Raw genomic sequence first — 18,179 nt, 5'->3', positions numbered from 1 at the left:
AAAACAGGGGAGATAAAAGCTGTAGAAATGGGCAAGATTGGGAAACACGCTTTCTTTCTGTGAGGTTCCTTGTGCTGTTTTACTCTTTCTTTAGTCCTTTATCACAGCTTGCTATATTTACATAGTATTGAGCATGACATTGAAAATGATTCATGCTTTTGTTGCTGATTGGATTACTCCTATCTTGTACAGCCTATCTTAAGCACACAGCAAGATATTCAGAAATCTGGAGTTCATACTATTTTTCCAAGAATTATTTATTCAGCATCTACCATAGAAGCCTATTTCCCATCTTTAGTGTTTTGAATGCATTATAATTGGTATACTGTGGGGTTTTAAAAATGTATTTATCAATTTCTACCACATTCTCACAAAGTTTGTGTCCACAGAGTATTGTACTCTAACCATGGCCCTTTAGCATTTTCTAATTAGTAGTGACCATGCTCGACAAATACAATAGAGAGGCATAGAATTAAAAATCATAGTTTCATAAAATAATGTAAGTTGGAGGACATCCCCAGAGGTCATCTAGTCCAAACCCAGGCTTGAATTAGACCAGGTTGCTCAGGACTGCGTCCTGTCCAGTCCTAAAAACATCCAAGGATGAAGACTTCCTAACCCATCTATATAAATTCTTCCAGTATTTCATCACTCTTATGGTTAAAAAAAAAATCTGACTATTGAATCAGAGCTTCACATATTCTAACTTGTGCCCATTGCCTCCTGTCATGTGTTTGTTTTGTGGGGTTTTTCTTTCCTAATAATTGTCATAATTCCATAAGTTGATTCCTACAAACCAAAGATTTTTGCCTCTAGAAGAAGCAAAGAGCATTCTCTCACCAAACAATTTCTGTCATAACCTACTGGGAATCAAATGCTATGGATGCCTGGAATTTCAGGTTAATTATTATGGACAGTATGATAGCTAAAGCACATTCCATGCAGTTCTTTAAAAGTACTTAAAAATATATTGAATATAATCTATTGACAACAAAACAAAACCCCAAACCAAAACACAAAAGACCATTTTTATAAAAAAAGTGAGAAATAGAAAGAAACAGACAAAATAATATATGCACTGTTTGCCACCTAAACATTACCTGGATTTATGGTGTTTGGAATCTGTGGACCGGAACGTTTCTCATCGTTACACAATGCTTGGAGTGTCTTGTGTTTTACCGAATCTCTCTTTCTCTGCTGCTGAGAAATGTTAGGCTCACTTCTATACACACCCTTTATATTGAAGTGTTTAAATATGCCTTAAAAACATCTTTTTTTGTTCCAACTCATGAAATTTTGAGTCCACAAATTGTAGTCTTCCATAAAGTATTTTCCAAGTTTGTTTTCAGAAAGACAAACATAATTTTCAAGGCTTATAATATTCCTCAATCTAGGCACAGAAAGGTGTCCAGATTCCAGGGTAAAGCTGTAGCCATAATCACTATCAACTGAATTCTTTTTCCCTAACCTTTTTTCCTTTCCTTTTTCTTAGAGTTCACACCAAACAAAATGCATAATGAGAAACTGCATTGTGTATCACCAATTTTGTATATTTTGCTATAAAGTCCTGTTATTATTATGTCTATCTCTGTGCTATCCCTTATCTCAACCCACAAGGTTTTGGGGGTTTTTTTGTTTTCTTTTCCCTCCCTTCCCCCCAACCCCGCATTATTCCCACACCCCCTTGGAGAGTAGCTGCGTGGTGCTCGGCTTTCAGCTGGGGCAAAAACCATGACAAAGCCCTTACTTTTCATATAATCATAAGATTCTAGGAGCTTTTCAAACTGAATGTCTCACAGTGACTAAGGGTCGATCCATGTCATAGTTATAACTCCTTGTGCTGGAGATAATTGACTTTAGGGTAAGAAGAGAAAAATATTCTCCTTATACAAGATCACAATACCATCCCTGATTTTAATAGCTACTTAAAACCTACCAGTGCTACAGTACTAGTGGAATTGCAAAAGTAGAACAGACTGTACACTCCGAATTCTACTTTATTACACTAATCAGAACTGTCTTGTCATTTTGGGCTTTCTCATGTTTGTTGTTGTGTATGCCTGTTATCTCATTTTCGGTTTACTCTACCTGTTTAAAGGATGTCTTTTTATGACATGCAAGTACAGCATCTAGCAGAATGACTCCTGACTGGGAACTACATTACACTACTTGCTACAAAGCACTTAATAAAGATATCACAAACAATGACAACAAAATCAACAATGAATAGTTACTATTTAGCAATAGCAATGAACAGTGTTAACAGCCATGTTACTGTTATCACTACCTCTCTGTACTTAGGACAATTTTTCTCAGATTTCTAGAAACAAGTAGGAACTTGGAAGCTCAGAGCTGTGCTTTGCTTGAATGCACTCTTTTTCCAGTAAAAAGTGAAAGGTTGGGATACATAATGCACCAGACCCATTCCTGTTGAAAACTGTCAACACTTACTTCCAGGACAATAAAGTGACTGAGAATATAACAGAATATTATTTGCTGTTGTGGCTAAGATTAGCTTCATAAGGAAGAGAGTAAAAATATGGCCAAGCCTAAACATTAGATGCATTGCAAGTGACTGAAAACACATCCACAGATTAGGAAATTGGACTGCCCCATAAAAGGGATGAACTAAAAAAAAAAGGAATCCACTTTGCAGGAGGGAGCTATCTAAACTCTGTCAAAGAGACGATGAGGTGATGAGGTATGCACTTTAATTCCAGAAGAGAAGGATACGTTTCACTCTGCTTGGGATCTACATCTAGTCTCCTAGAGTTGAACATCTGACCTAGTCTTTTTTTTTTTCCTTCTTCCTAAAATATTAGTGATGCTGCTATTCCCTTCAGTATGTATTGAGTTGTTGGAATATTGTGGAGTGTGAGCAGGCCAGGTTTAATTGTCCTATCTACAGTAACAATTTAGCCCTGTGCCTGTATAAGTGCCTGTATAACTGCACAAAGCCCTGGCCTCTGTGGGAAGGTTTCTTCCTTTTCGAGGGAGGAATTCTTCATGCTTCTAACATGTAAAATAATTTTTGTTTGAAACAGAGCAAGGCTGAGAACAACCTTACAGCTTGTATTTTGGTGCTTCTTTGGGAGACTTAAGTTCAAACCGGCATTGCATCCTCCATTTAAAGTTTTGCAGTCAACTGAACACTCCAAAGTCAGAATGACTTAAATCTGTTTTTTCTGCATTGCTACACTGCATTGCCAGTTTCTTCTCACTTTTTTGGGAGGACTAGTGTCCTTGCCTGGAATTTCCAATGATGTACCCTAAGAAATACTCCAGATGTGCATTACACAGAGGTGAGACAGACCCTGAGATACTCAAGTGTCCCCATTCATTTATTGACTTACTGATACAGGCATTGAAACCTAAACATTTGGACCAAGATGCACAGAGGTTTTTAAGGTCCTGAATCTGAAGCACTCACCATTTCTATTACTCTCAGTTAATTAAAAGCTGGCAGGATAAATCCCTTTGGGGATCAGCTTTCCAGCAGCTACAGACTTTTACAGGCTTAGGCACTGGCTGAGTAAGGTCTTATAAATGCTACTGGCACCTGAATTTTAGAAACCCTTAGGTGTTTGAAGTAAAGAGCTTAATTCAGTCCTGTCAATCTAGCTCCTTCTGTCTATCTTTAATCTCATTTCATCCTGTCAAAGCTGAAGTTCCCTCAAGGATAGATTTACCTTTGTGCTCAGTCTATATTTGCTGGTAATAGTTATTTGGTGTTTAAGGACATACAACTTGTACTGAGAGTTGTGCTGTTTATGTTGACTAAGATTCTCTGGGTGATAAAGTTTAAAAAATATTTCTGTTTTACTAACTATTTTATTATCATTAGTCTTTGTTAATATTGTTTTATTATCTATGACTTTAATTTTGGGCTAAGTTATAAGTCTGGATGCTAAAAGAACTGTTCAGATATAATAGATTTAGACTTGTGTAAGATATTTGTTTTAGAACTTTGTGACATTTTGATTAGACAATAAGTACTATACAGTATCATCCAGGTACACGCTAAATTAATTAAGAAGCAGTTCCATGACATATTTCAAACAGTATTTGTGGATGAGCAATCATTATCAAATAGAGATAATCCTAGTGGAGCTACACAGGAATCTGTACGTAGAGCTAACATTTTCACCTGTATGCAGTTATAAAACTACAATTCACAACAGGTGGCTGACATACAGGCAGCACAGTGGCAAACTAATAAGGCCAAATCAATTATACAGGCAACCCAGAGCTTCTCAACAAGCTGGGCCCCCTCATGCTAAAGGTGAATACAAAATATTTACTGAAGAACTGGGGATGATGGACATACCTACAGAGTAACTTTGTCACCTGGAAGATAAGAGTTCTAAAGTACTTTGGGTCACTACAAATTAGTCCCTGAACATGATCCTCCATGCAGCAGCCTAACAGAAAAAGCTCAAGTTTGGGCTGGGATGAGGAACAGTTTTATCTCTATATGACGCATTGCTGGGACTAGCTTGAGAAAACTATATATGATTCTGTTATAACTACTGAGATTGACTTCATAAAATATAGACATAGTTCTGTTGCATTTCTTCTTTAAAAAAAGACACTGGGAAATGTGAAAGCATACAGAAAATTGTTGTAACAAATGCTCAAGAGCTGAAGAAAAGTCCTTACCAAGAAACTTAAAGGATTCAGTGTAGATTAAAAAAAAAAAAAAAAGATTGAAAGGTAACTTGACTTAATTATAGTTTGTAAGTATCTTCCCAGGGAGAAAATATTGGGTTTTAATGGATTCTTTAATCTATTGGAGAAAGACATAATAAATCCCCTTAATATATATGGCAATCACTTCCCCCACCAGCAGAACACATATACTTCTGAATGAGAGCATGGAAGTTTGCAATGTTCAAGAGCAATAGAAAATAATTAAGGATAGAAATAAAGCAGAATGTTATGGGCAATTAAAACTACAGGAGCAATTTTGCTAGGGAGGCTATAATTTTTCCAAATGGTATTTCTCAGAATATAAGACCACAGTATCCTATTCTTTGTAAAGTCCCTTTACAAAGTATCACAGCTTCTTTAATGACTGAACTGGTCAGCATTTCCATTTTCTGCAACACCCAAAGTGTATTCTTGCAAGTAAGGTGTATTATGTGTCACAATGAGAAAACAGAGCCATATCTTTTTCTCACATGGGTTTCTCTCAAGCTGTGCTCAGCTCCCAAGGCACCTGTATTCTGTTCATACAACTGTGTAGCCACATCAGTAATGACTTCTCATGGCTGTGACAGGTTTTGCACAGAGGAAACTATTCCCAGTGGTACATTGCATCTCATTGTGTATGAACACCATGTCATCACATGCTCTTGGGGTGTGAAAAAAAATATGAGTAGCTGCTCATATCTGTCATTTGCTGGAACAAAGACTAAGCTGACAACTGATATAGTGGCTTGTGTTAATTTGACAATGTTCACTTGAGACTGAGACCAGAGCATTTATCTGTTATCTAAGCCAAACTCCTGTCATACAGATGAACAGGTAGGGCATTTGTTGTTTTTGTGACACTTTGTCCCCTAAGCGTTGCAAGGACAAAAGAGCAGGAACTGTTTTATATCCACTTTCTGCCTCAAGCAATGTTCCAAGTTTGGCTCCAATTGCCTGGGAAACAGAGACTTTGCTTTTCTAATACAAAATCATTTTGTGATGAAGTTTAGAAAGTGACAAAAAGTCTTGATGTCTATACACAGTGATTGCTATCACTGAATTAAAGCATAGTCCCTGGGGAGAGGAGAATGTGGAGCAAACAGCTACATAGGCAAAATCATGAAAGACTGAGCAGACAGAAAAAGCAAAATTTAAAGATACAAAATAAAAAGGGAGGCTTGGACACTGTTAAAGAAGGCCTTTATGTCCCTCTCAAACTGATGTGGAAGTAATGCTCCCCTATGGTCTTTTCAATGATTCTATTTCAAGCTCCCAATTCTAGCAAAAGAATGGTACTATAAGCTAATTGATTCTCCTAATTTTTCCCTATAGAACAAAAGTTTGAATGGAAACAAAAAAATTTCTCATTCCAGTAGTCCCATAGTAAATGTGCACATAATGGGCCTTGCCAAGATTTATCTAAATCATTCAAAACCTTAAAATCTCTCCATCTTTACACTCAGTAAAGGAAAATGTCAAGATATCCAGCACTGTCTTTTCAAAGTCTTAGTGTGAGCGTACACACATGAAATAAAACCACAAGCAATTAGTGAACTTGTCACTTATCATGTAGTTGCTTGAATGCTGATAGTTTTATCTGGCATTTTTTAGGATTTATTGTTGGTTCTTTCCCCCCGCAGTTCTGATGACTGAACTTGATTGTAAAAATGAGCTTTTTACAAAGAAAACTGCAGGTTTGCAGACAGCAAAACTTTTGAGTTTGGGGTTTTTGAAAATTCACAATGGTTATGAAAGACAGAATGAAATCATGAGGCTAACCAGCACAGAATGAATGAAGTGAGAAAATAATATTCATGCTTGTATGCCAGATACCTAGGATACATACAAGCTTTTGTTTGTAGGCTCTGCATTTACAACCAGAAATTTTACTGACTCATTTGAAATAACAGATTTCTGATTTGTTCATCTGAAGGTTGATGCAAGGATTTTCTCAACAAAGCAGCCTTAACTTGGGAACTCACTTTGGACATGAAATAGGTATTAGGGTTGTATGAGGAAAATGCATTAAAAAACTTGATATTCAGTGGAAAGAAAGCTTTGGTTACGTAAAGGAAAGTCTTCTATGATATTTTGTTGGGTTTTTTTATCTACACTAAATTCTTTCTGGTTTCAGCCAAACATTTTTGACTTCTAATTTAATCTAGCTGGTTTATTGCTTGCTTGTTCTTATCATCCCCGTATTTCTGCAAGATGTGTCCCACAATGTGAGCAACTTTATTCTTTTTATATGCTGTCTTTTCTGTTGCTTATGAAGAACTAATCACAAGCTACAAGCAGTGGCTTTTTGTTTCTAAGTTATTAGAAGGAGTAGTTATGAAGCTTCATGTTGTCAAATGCTTATATACCTGGGTTCACAAACTGATGCAAATCTTCTTTGTTAACCTTGCTGTGAGGGAAATGTGCATTCAAATTCTATAAACAGGCTTATTTACAGTTGAGAGGATCTGAAAATACAGAGGCATTTCTTTGTCAGAAGCCTTGGTTTAAGATGGAGCTTTTTCCACCGCCCATATCACAGAATTTGGTCCAACCTATCCTTGGCTGTACAATTTGAATAGTTTGTAGTAGGGTCTTATAAACGTCTGAAAAATATTGCTGAAGGGAGGCCATACAGATACCACTCCAAAAACAAATCAGAGTGTCATTGGACATTTCATGGTGGAGACAGATAGCAAATATTTGAAGCGTGTTGTTGGTTCCCTATTCTGTACCTGCTTTCTGGATCATTGCCTATCAGAAGTATAAAGTAAATTCAGTTCTACCTTGAAGAAGGAGACTGCTGTCAAACTCCAGGCATTTTTATTGCTCAAAGACCAGTATTGAGAGAGCTTTACTGCTCCTCTCACCGTGCTAGTCAACCCAAAGAAGAGTCTCTCAAGGGTCTCTTATTCACTGTCTTGTAAGGACCCTTAGGTCTCTGACCTCATCTGACTATTCCTAGAGCAATCTCTAATTACAAAGACCAGAAGAGGATTATCATAGAATCATAGAACCATGGAATGGTTTGGGTTGGAAGGGACCTTAAAGTTCCTTTAGTTTCAACCTCCCTGGCTGTGAGCAGGGACACCCTCCACTAGACCAGGTTTCCCAAAGCCCCATTCAACGTGGCCTTGAACACAGCCAGGGAAGGGACATCCAAAGCTTATCTAGGTAACCTCTTCCAGTGCCTCACTAGCCTCAGAGTGAAGAATTTCTTCCTAATAACTAATATAAATCAAACCTCCTTCAGTTTACCTGTTACATCCTGCCCTATCACCACACCCCCTAATAACAAGTCCCACTCCAGCTTTCCTGTAGGTCCCCCTTAGGCCCTGGAAGGCTACCAGGAGATAGCCTACACTTTCAAAAATGAGATTTAAAAAGTGGCTTTCCTTATCACTTTTAAATCCTCATGGTTTTTAGTGTCATCTTTTATTTCTGCTCCTAGAGGATGTTAGGCTGGAATGGGAAGGAAACTCTTATGTATGTATATCTGTTAATCAGTTTCTTTACATAAGATGCATCCTTCTTTCTTCCATCCATGTCCAAGAAAAGGTGTACATCAGCCAGTGCTCACAACAGCATGGGCCTGTCACAGTTACTACCGCTTACCCACTGAGGTGGAGAGGGATTCAGGAATCTAAAATTTGCTTTTGCTGCTTTGGAGTATTTATTCATTTCATGTCATAATGCTCTAACGTCTATACAGTTCAAGAAGATTTGTAAAACTGTTTTCCCAGACATTATTTTTCAAAATCTTTGTGAATGTTTCTTCTGCTGCCACGTGTTTTTCAGAGATATGAGCATTCAAAGCACATTGGACAGTTCAGCTTAAGAACTAGAGATCATAAAATCATCTGGTTTATTTCAAGTAGCTAGCAGAAAGCTGTTTCAAAATATGGGGGCTATATTTTGCTGGTATGAAACCAGCTGTTACAGATTATCTTTTTTATTTTTAGTTTTAATTCTATTAGCAATAAAATTAAATATGTACATGTTAAATGGGAACACAGTTTATAAGTTCTGCAGACATGAGTTCAGATGGCTTCATTCTATCCGGTAGGTGAAGAAGGCCATGCTAGCTGAGACCTGATAAAGTTATCCATCATTCTTCACTCTGAAAATGCTACAGTCCACAGTGATTAAAAAAAAATAATCAGGATCATTTTAGACAGCTTTTAAAAATGCCATTGGAGCGAGTTTTTCTCTCCTACTTTTAAAGCCTTGCATACCATGTATCTAAATGTATGCTGGGCATAGGGTAGAGGGAGACAAATGAACCTCTAAAATTACCGAAATGCTCTTCTTTACATAAAATGTTTTATTTTTAAAGTCTGTCATTATGCGCCTTTCAGACAGGCACACTGATCTTTCTGGGAATCAAAGAAAGGTACCTTTTGTGGTGCTGTAGAGCTACTACTGCAGAGGTCCAAAAGAACCTCATTACCTTTGTGAAGAACTGCATGTATTGGAAAGTAGCTACTTAGTTGGCATGGGATCCTGCTAGACCCTGTGTCTATAAGAACTGAATTTTTGAAAAAAATTTTCTAGCAAGTAGAGAAGAAGAAAAAAACAAGTGACCATTTAAACATAAATGGTCAGTGAGGTAAACCCATGTAATTTGAGACAATAAGACCAGAAAATAAAAGGAGTGTAACAGTGTGCAGAATGGCATGATTTGGGAAAAAGGCATTATTTGTATTTTTTTCATATTAGTATAGACATTAATCAAGATTATGGAAAAATATCTTACAGTTACAACTGATCACCTATCAAATATTAGCAGTAGGTCTTTTCTTCTGGGCACAGAAGTCGCTAAGAAACCATCTCAGAAATGCTGGTCCTTTTACAAACTCTTTGTTAAGGTGTGGCTGGTATTACATGTAATCTGTAAGACTGTGCAAGATCTGATAGACAAGGCCATATGGAAGAGAACTACTTATATGAGAGTTTCCTTGCTTCCACCTGAGTAAAGATTTTAGAGTGAAATTTCACATGGTAGGTTTGTACCAAAGTGATTTGTTGGGTTTTTATACTTCTGGAAAATATTTTGGTCAGTCGTTTTCCAGTGGTGCCCAGCGACACAACAAGAGGCAATGGGCATAAACTTGAATATAGGAAGTTCCACCTAAACACAAGGAGAAACTTGTTTACTGTGAGGGCAGCAGAGCAGTGGAACAGGCTGCCTAGAGACACTGTGGAGTCTCCATCTCTTGAGACATTCACAACCCACCTGGACGCTGTCCTGTGCAGCCTGTTGTAGGCAACCCTTCTCTGGAAGAGCGAGTTGGACTAGATGATCTTCAGAGGTGCCTTCCAACCCTAACATTCTATGATTTTGTGATTTTGAACCAATCTGGAGGGAATGAAGTAGTTACTAAGAAGGAAAGATTAAATGAGAAGCTTCTGGTGGTGAGAAAAGAAACTGGCCGACAGGAAGAGACATTGGGGCACAGTGAGGACACCAGGAGTGGTGAGCAATGAAACTGGACTGATGTGAGGTGCTCCAGCAGATTGTGGGACTGGGCAGGCCAGAATCAAGGCATTGGGCACAGAGAAGGGGGTCAACAGTAACAGAAGAACTAATTGAACATATGCATAGATAATACCTCTCTGTTATTCTCTCTCTGATATCTCCCCAACAGTAAGGAAAACGTAGGCATCAGATCCTCAATGTGTTTCAGTAAACTACTACACTTCACATTGACTGCTGTCTAGGCAGCTGTTAACATGACTATTCTGTAGAGAATTTAATAAAAGTGTGATGTTTAATGCACTTGTGACTGAAATCAGGAAGAAGATGATAATCATAATCACAACAACAATAATACAAGTGATGCACTTAGCACGTGCAAAAGAAAAATAAAAAATCTGACATCCAGTCTGTTTCCAAGTAGTAAATCTGCCTCCCAGCTCACTTCACCATTTCTGGCTGGACAAAAGGTTCTATGCTGGGGAACATCGCTTTGGCCAGTCAGGGTCAGCTGTCCTGGCTGTGCTGTTCTAGCTTCTGGTGCACCTTGTAGGGTGTGGGAAGCAGAAAATCCCTTGACTTAGTGTGGACTCTAAAACTACCTAGCAACAACTTAAAACATCTGTGTGCTGTGTGTTATAAACATTATTCTGTTAAATACAAACCACAGCACTATAGTAGCTACTAGAAAGATGATTAACTCTATCTCAGCCAAAACCAGGACAATGTCCCAAGTGTCTGTAGTCAATGGAGGGAGACAGACATTTCTAGACAGTGGCTCCTTAAACCCCTTTTAGAAGGACTTTGAATGTCATGAATCACCCTCTGCAATTTCTTATCACTCCATACTGCTGCAATCTAATTTAGACCAAACACCTAACTTTTAGATGTCTGCCCTTGCCCTCACAAAGACTTACCTAGCCTCCCTCTACCAGCAAGGCAGGTTTTCTTTGCCAGTGCAGAGACACACCCCCAGAAGACAGTTCCTCCTGTTCTAAAGCTCTTTTCTAACTAGCAGAGGCAATGGCTCTCTCGAGCTGCCTGTCACTCCATTAACTGGAAAAAGAAGCAGCCTAGACAGTTCAGATTAGATGTGCTAATGCGAAATAGCTAAACTGAAATTAATTTCAACCCACATGTTTGTTTTTTCCGTTTGAGATTTGGATCCTCATTTGCTGAAGTTCTGAGTGCTAATAGCTGCACATTCAGTCAGCAGGAGGCACAGCACGCTCTGAGCTGGGGACATGCCGCAGCATACGCAGAACTCCAAAAAGTGAGCAAAGAGATAATGCAAAGTGGATCTGCTAAAATTAGTGGATCATCATTAGGATCAATATCACCGTGCTTCAGTTCAGTACTTCTAAAATGGGATAATGCTGGCCTTTCACTATGGAGATATTTTGTGAAAACAAAGCAACTAATGTCTGAACAATCTAATACTGTGTGTCACAGAATGGCTCCCAAACAAATTAGTAACTATTGTTAGAGCAAGATTTTAATATTATGGAGTAAACAAGCCCTGGGGAAAATATAAAATATGAAACAGCCATTCACTGAGAGCATCAAACATACCAGATGAGATAGTTCTCCTTTGGGCAAAAGAATTAGTGATCCGACTCTTAAAGGAGATCTCTTTAAGGCAATTCTTCAGTTGCAGTTTTACCTAAATTTGGATTTCCTTACTTTTTGTTGCTTCATTTGGTAGACTTAATAATGTCTAAGTATTACTTTAGTGTGTATTGTATTATATTATACTTTTGTACATAGATATGCAAAATGCATCTATATATGTATGCATATATAGATTTATGCATACACTTTAAATACATTTAATATGTATGTATATAAATTTTTATACATATAGAGTTATATTTGAAACTGTTCTGAGGTTTGGAAGGTTAGCTTAAGTAAGTCAGAGGAGATGATTTAGTGTACAACTAGAAGGTGACATGGCAAGGATGAGTGATAAATCATGTCTGGCATTAGCTATAACTTCCTGGCAGCTAGAATATCTAAATAAAATATGGTTTAACATACCGTTATTCAAACTACAGAGAAATTTTCAAATGTGCATGATTAAAGAATAAGCATAGAACTAATTGTTGTATTAAGAGTTGATATGATTACTTCATAAAGTAAACTACAATCCAAGGAAATTTTAGACCAGAAGCAGATACAGAATTTGATATTTCTCTTGTTAATTGTTCATACAGTTTATATTTGCATAGATATATCTCTGTCTTGTGGCTCCTAAGTGTGTACCAAATAAATAACACAGTAAGAGCCACTCAGTAGAGTCATGGAAAGAAAGAACCACAGTTATCCAAGAAGCTTCAATTTGTAATATTCAACTAAAAGGCAATATTGTCTTCAGAAGACAGCAGTCTTTTCAGAAACAATTGCAGAGAGCTGTGCATATTCCTGTTTAAAGGGCTACTTATAACATCAAAACAACTTGTTGCCAAAAGGCTGGTTAAAATCAAATTGTGTTTCTGCCATGAGGAAAAACATGCTCTCTACAACTACCTTACACAGGAAAAATAACTGCCTGCTTTGGAAAAGAGCCATTGATACATACACAGTGTATACACTGACCAGGCATAAATCGATACTGGGATTAGCCCTCTCAGTTTTACTATACATGATGAAGCTCTTGAAAGAAGCATTTGAATTAAAGTTTTTCATACCTATTGTAATTGACTACTATTCTCTAAATGAGGAAGAAAGATGCTATTACGAGATTCCACTAACTAACTTGTCTCCCTGTCCAGCCAATTATGTTTAAATACCAAAAAAGTAAGAAATAAAGAAAAAAAAAAAGGGTTAATGTCAGAATATGAACACATGAAAATTACCTTCACTCTGCAGTGGGCAAAGGAGTGACATTAACTTATGAAAGCTGAAGAACCAGCCCATACTGTTCATATTGTGAACCAGTTGACTAATAAACACTGCAGACAGTAAATTTCTCTTCCATCTTCATTAAAAATAAACCACAACCAAACCCAAAAACTTTCTGTCATTGTAGTTTCAGTACTCCAGTTGTTTGTGCACCCTTAAATCATAAGAAACTCACTTGGAGGAAGAAGAAAAGTTTTATGGTGCAAATGCAGTGGGAACACAGAGAACCATAAAGTCCCAGTAGTTTGACCCTACTGTAATTGAAATCAGTTAAAAATAGTCCTAGTGACTTCAGTACAGCAGAATCAGCCCCTAATCGCTCAGAAGCCGACAGATTTTACTATCTTTGAATGCTGAATGCCTCATTTGGGATTTAAAGAAATATGTGATTAAAATCTAATTTTGTCACAAGATGTACTCAGACTGAAGCTGAGCAAATAATTGATCATGAATAATTTATCTGAGGAAGTTTATCTCTTTTCTTTGTCCCTGAACATCCATGAATAGATCATAATTTCTTCAAATTCACTTTTCCAGTCTTTCTTGATTTTGAATCAACTGGGTGCAGTTTTCTTAACGCATGGATTACTTGATCTTCACTCTTTCAGCTGTGTTAATTATTTATGATTAGTCAGAATTCTCAAGATGTATCCCTCTAGTAGCATTTCTGGCTCAAATACTCCTTTAAAACTGAATCTTATTAAAAAAGAAATCCATTTGCACAAGAGCTTAACAAAACCTTTTTCCATTTCTTACTTCAAAATGCAAACATAGAGGGGCATAAACATGAGACAAGTTGTTTTCCTTTGTTTGACTGAGTAATTAGTCACAGACCTTCCCTGTCTGACTTCTCAACAGATCTCTATTTCTGAGATTTTGTTGCCCAAGAGGATCATAAGGAAGTGAGCTGCCTGTCCCTGTGTATGTGATATGCCTGCAATCTCGCCATATTAAATGCTATATTTTCCCTTTCTAAAACTTTGTGAGATATTATCATGACTTGAATTAATACAGATATGTTTGCATTCACTTTTTAAATTGCATAGAACAACTATCTATTCCCTGTATCTATTTCCCTGTTGCTAATAAAATTGAATTCGTTTGAGCCATATTTATCAATTCCCTATCTCTTTTAAATTTCCCTGTATGTTTCATCTGTGTATATTATGTAAAAGTATAGTATTACAAATTAGACAGAATAATCATATTGAGAATCTGAAAAAGGTGGGTTTAATTGTTCAAAAATTAAATCACCATGTAAAAAAAAAAAGTAACATTTCTTCCTTAACTTCTTGAAATCCACAAACTAGAGGAAATTCTGTATGGTGCCTGTGAAGTGATGAAATTCCTGATTAATATTTACTTGATAAAAACTAAAGCATACTGTTATAGGACAAAACTAGTAAATAAGAAAAGGTTCCTACACGTTTATAATTTGTACTGTCAAAAAATACGTAAAAGTCATCCAAAGATGAGAATGAGTCATTATATATTTCCAAACTGTTATCTGAAAGCATTCAGAATTGATCAAGAAAAATCTGAAACACTAAGCAACTCTTCAGCAACTATGAATCTGGTAAAAAAAAAAAAAAAAAGATACAAATAGTTATTAAAATAAAAACAATGGGGGTAGTATGGCAAAATTGTCATAATAGACATTTCATTTTTAAGAATTTTGTTCTTCTGAAATTCAGTGTGAAAATGTGACAGTGAAGCTAAGAATATATTCTCACATGAAATTAGATCACAGGAATCCAAAGAAGTACTCTAGCTATTATTCTTACACCTCTATTTGAAAATAAACTTTAACTTTATTAAAAATCACTCCACCATTAAAACAAACACAACCTGCAAGGAAGGTGACAAAAGGTCTACAATGTTTTTTAAGAATAAATAAAATTTAATTTAAGTCTAAAATTATTCATCAAGAAAATTAGAAGGAAGAAATCCTGGGCAGAAAGATCAGGAAAAGTCTTGGAAACTAATCAAGACAATTTATTAAATAAAGCAACAGAGTTAATTGAAAGTAATATTGCTGATTTTTTTTAAAGTTGGAAAAAGAAAGAAACACTAAGATGGCCCCAGTGCAGACACCACTTAACTGTGATAGAAGCACAAGCTGAAGAATTTTATCACTTAGTAAAACAAATGGATCATCAAACATTAGAAGCAGCTGATATGGATTTCTAAACAATATGTGTGAGTAAAGGAGGAGTTAAAGGCACTACAAGTTGAAAAGACATGCATTTGCACAATTGAAAATATACAGAAAGAAGAAATAAAACAGTGGAAATTAAAAACCTTTCCATTAAGATAGGGGAAAAAAGTAATTTCTCATTAAAATTTCTCATTCAGGTGGTAAAGAGACACTGCTACTATAAACATGAAATGCTTAATTTGTCATGATTTGTAACTGAATAAATTGGGGATATATTTTGTTAGGAATTATTCATGCTATTATTTTTAATACAAATGCTAGTTTATCTGATTTGTGTTTCTGAAGGAAAATATCAAGAATTATTTAATTAAGGAATATTTCTAAAAATATAACTCTGTGAAAAAGTTTTATAAAGACACAGATATGTCTCAAAACAGTACCTAACCAGCAATATCACCGAGAAATTAGATACATGTCCTTATGGTTTTGTTTTGTCTGATTTGAACTTGCATTTCAGCATCCCATGGGAATGCCTAACACCCACTCTAAGAATCCACTTTCTCCAGGCCAGGGAATGTGAATTCATTTATATTTAATTTAAGGATCAAGAAAGAAAGGGTAATTGAGGAAAAATCTGGCTGAGCTTATTTATTTTGTGTATATTTTTTGTGGAAGCTCACATTTATTTCAGAAAGGGAATTGAATTGTTTCAGGAAGGGAATTTAATTGTTTGTCCAAAGAACAAGGAGGATAGCAGAAAGAGAGAAAGATTTAAGGTTGTTTGTTTCCCAGTAGCTATTAGCCTGATGAGAATGCAAAGCAAGAATAAACAAATAGGCTGAAAACTCAGTGTCTTCTCTAATTCTTCATAATGACTTTCTTGGGTTTATCCTGAGAAGACTGGTAAAGTATTCCACTATTGTGTGATCCTCACATGTTTTGACAGGTGTGATTCCTCTAATACAGCTGGTAGAAAAAATGGAGGTCTAATCATTTGACAGTAGAGCCCTCAGTACTCAGTAATATCACATGCTGAACGGGTGATGCTGGCAACATAAGTTCTGAAACCTTGCTCATCTAAATGCAGAGCGATTAATAAGAAAAATCTTTGATTTTGGTCAAAGATAAGACCTGGATTCAGATCTTTACCCTGCTAGCCTTCACACATACCAGTAGAGATGTCAGCATCCTGATTGGTAACACACCATTTTTATTTTCACCTCAGTCTGTTATGAAAATTACCTTCAAAAATCACTAAGATTGTTTTACTTTAAATACATGGTAGGTTATCCCCAGACACACCCAGGCCACACACACATTTAATGACCTGTGAGGACATGGCTTCTAATAAGCACACATTAAATGCAGCAGAGTGGTTTTGTATCCCAAGATTCCGTGATGCTTTATCTTTCTTAACTCTTGAAATAAAGTGTAATTGAGAACCAGACATTTTCCATTATAGACGTCTATTAAGGCAGCACTTTTCTCTAGTTTAACTTAAAACAAAACAACAATAAAAACTCCAAACAAAACAAGACCAGAACAAGCTGTTCACCTAATCCAGCTATGTTTGCCAGTCATATCAGAAAGCCTCCATGTTAACCACTCTCCTGCAGAACTGTGGGGGTAGCAACTTCCAGGAAAGCGGCAGTAGCAAACAGCATGGGGAGCAGCAATTACTTCATCCAGCACCAACATCTGAGGAGCGAGCAGTTGCCTGAAAGGTTGGACTTTGTGCCCTCCTGAGTTCTGACAAGTCTCAGAAGGTATACTAGCTAAAAGAGATTATAACTGAGTGAAGTTTTGCTCCTATTTCACACAACTCCAATATAAGAAAGGAAAACCATTTTCACTCTGCTATTCACCTCCGCTGGTCTGGAATCTATTTTTTAACCATTTCAGTCTGAGCAGTTCCACTGACTGAAGTAATTCAAACCTATAAGATCAAAGGGCCTTTAGGCAGTTTCCAATATCTAAAACTTTCAGACACCCTAGAGACGAATATACTTTTAGAATATATTAAGGAAATACAAACCCCAAGACTTGTTGCATGCTTAAAGTAAATCCATAAAAAAAAATTTTCCAGAGTTCATCCCTTATTGCATAGTGGTATTAATGAGAATGTAAATACAGCATAGTATCCTTTTTAATATTTTAAAAGCATATAGAAATGTTACAGAAATAATAAAATTACTTCTTCATACATATCTTGATGTCTGTCATAGGGTCAGGTAATAAAATCTAGGAAGAATAAAGGCAATTTAATTATTTCTGTAGGTCAGTGAGCAGTTAACATTGGTATCCTTATATAAAACTGGACTTTACACAGATGGGATAGGTTAAACATTTGAGTATAAGTATGCCCAAGATCATAAATAACTGTCAGAGGCTTACAATAGATATAATTCTCAAAAGGACTTTTGTAAAACATGAATATGAGTCCCATTGAAAATCTCATTTAATTTCAAGGTGTGCTCTCAAGATTTATATTCCATTAAGTATTTACCATATGTGCTTCTCTGAATCAGATGGCAAGAATCCCTATTGAATTGCCAAAGGGGAAAATGAACACATTTGCTAACCTGTAAATGTCTCTTGTTGACTTGGAAGTCACGCGCTATGTGATCTATGGTTTAGAGGCTGCTAGTGGAATGGACATCGATCCATAACATCAAAATGAAGAAGAAAAAAATAACTTTTCTGTCAGTACCTTTGTCATTTCTGCTGTCAGCTGTTTCAGGAATGTCAAGAGAAAAAGAAAAATAAGGTCATTTTCCTAGATTGTAATGCAGAAAGAGAGGTAAGTTTTCATGATTAGAGCTGGCTAAAAACTTTGAACAGAGCAATTTCCACAGGAGAGTACCATGCAAGTGACTGGAAAGCTCATGGGATTTAATCAGCTTCACTCAAATTTAATAGAAATAATTAAATCAAAGCAAAGTTCAAATTAATTAT

The sequence above is a fragment of the Gallinula chloropus genome (assembly GCF_964237585.1).
Source record: "Gallinula chloropus genome assembly, chromosome: 3".
In the NCBI taxonomy this organism is placed as follows: Eukaryota; Metazoa; Chordata; class Aves; order Gruiformes; family Rallidae; genus Gallinula; species Gallinula chloropus.
Note: the sequence above shows the minus strand (reverse complement) of the source record.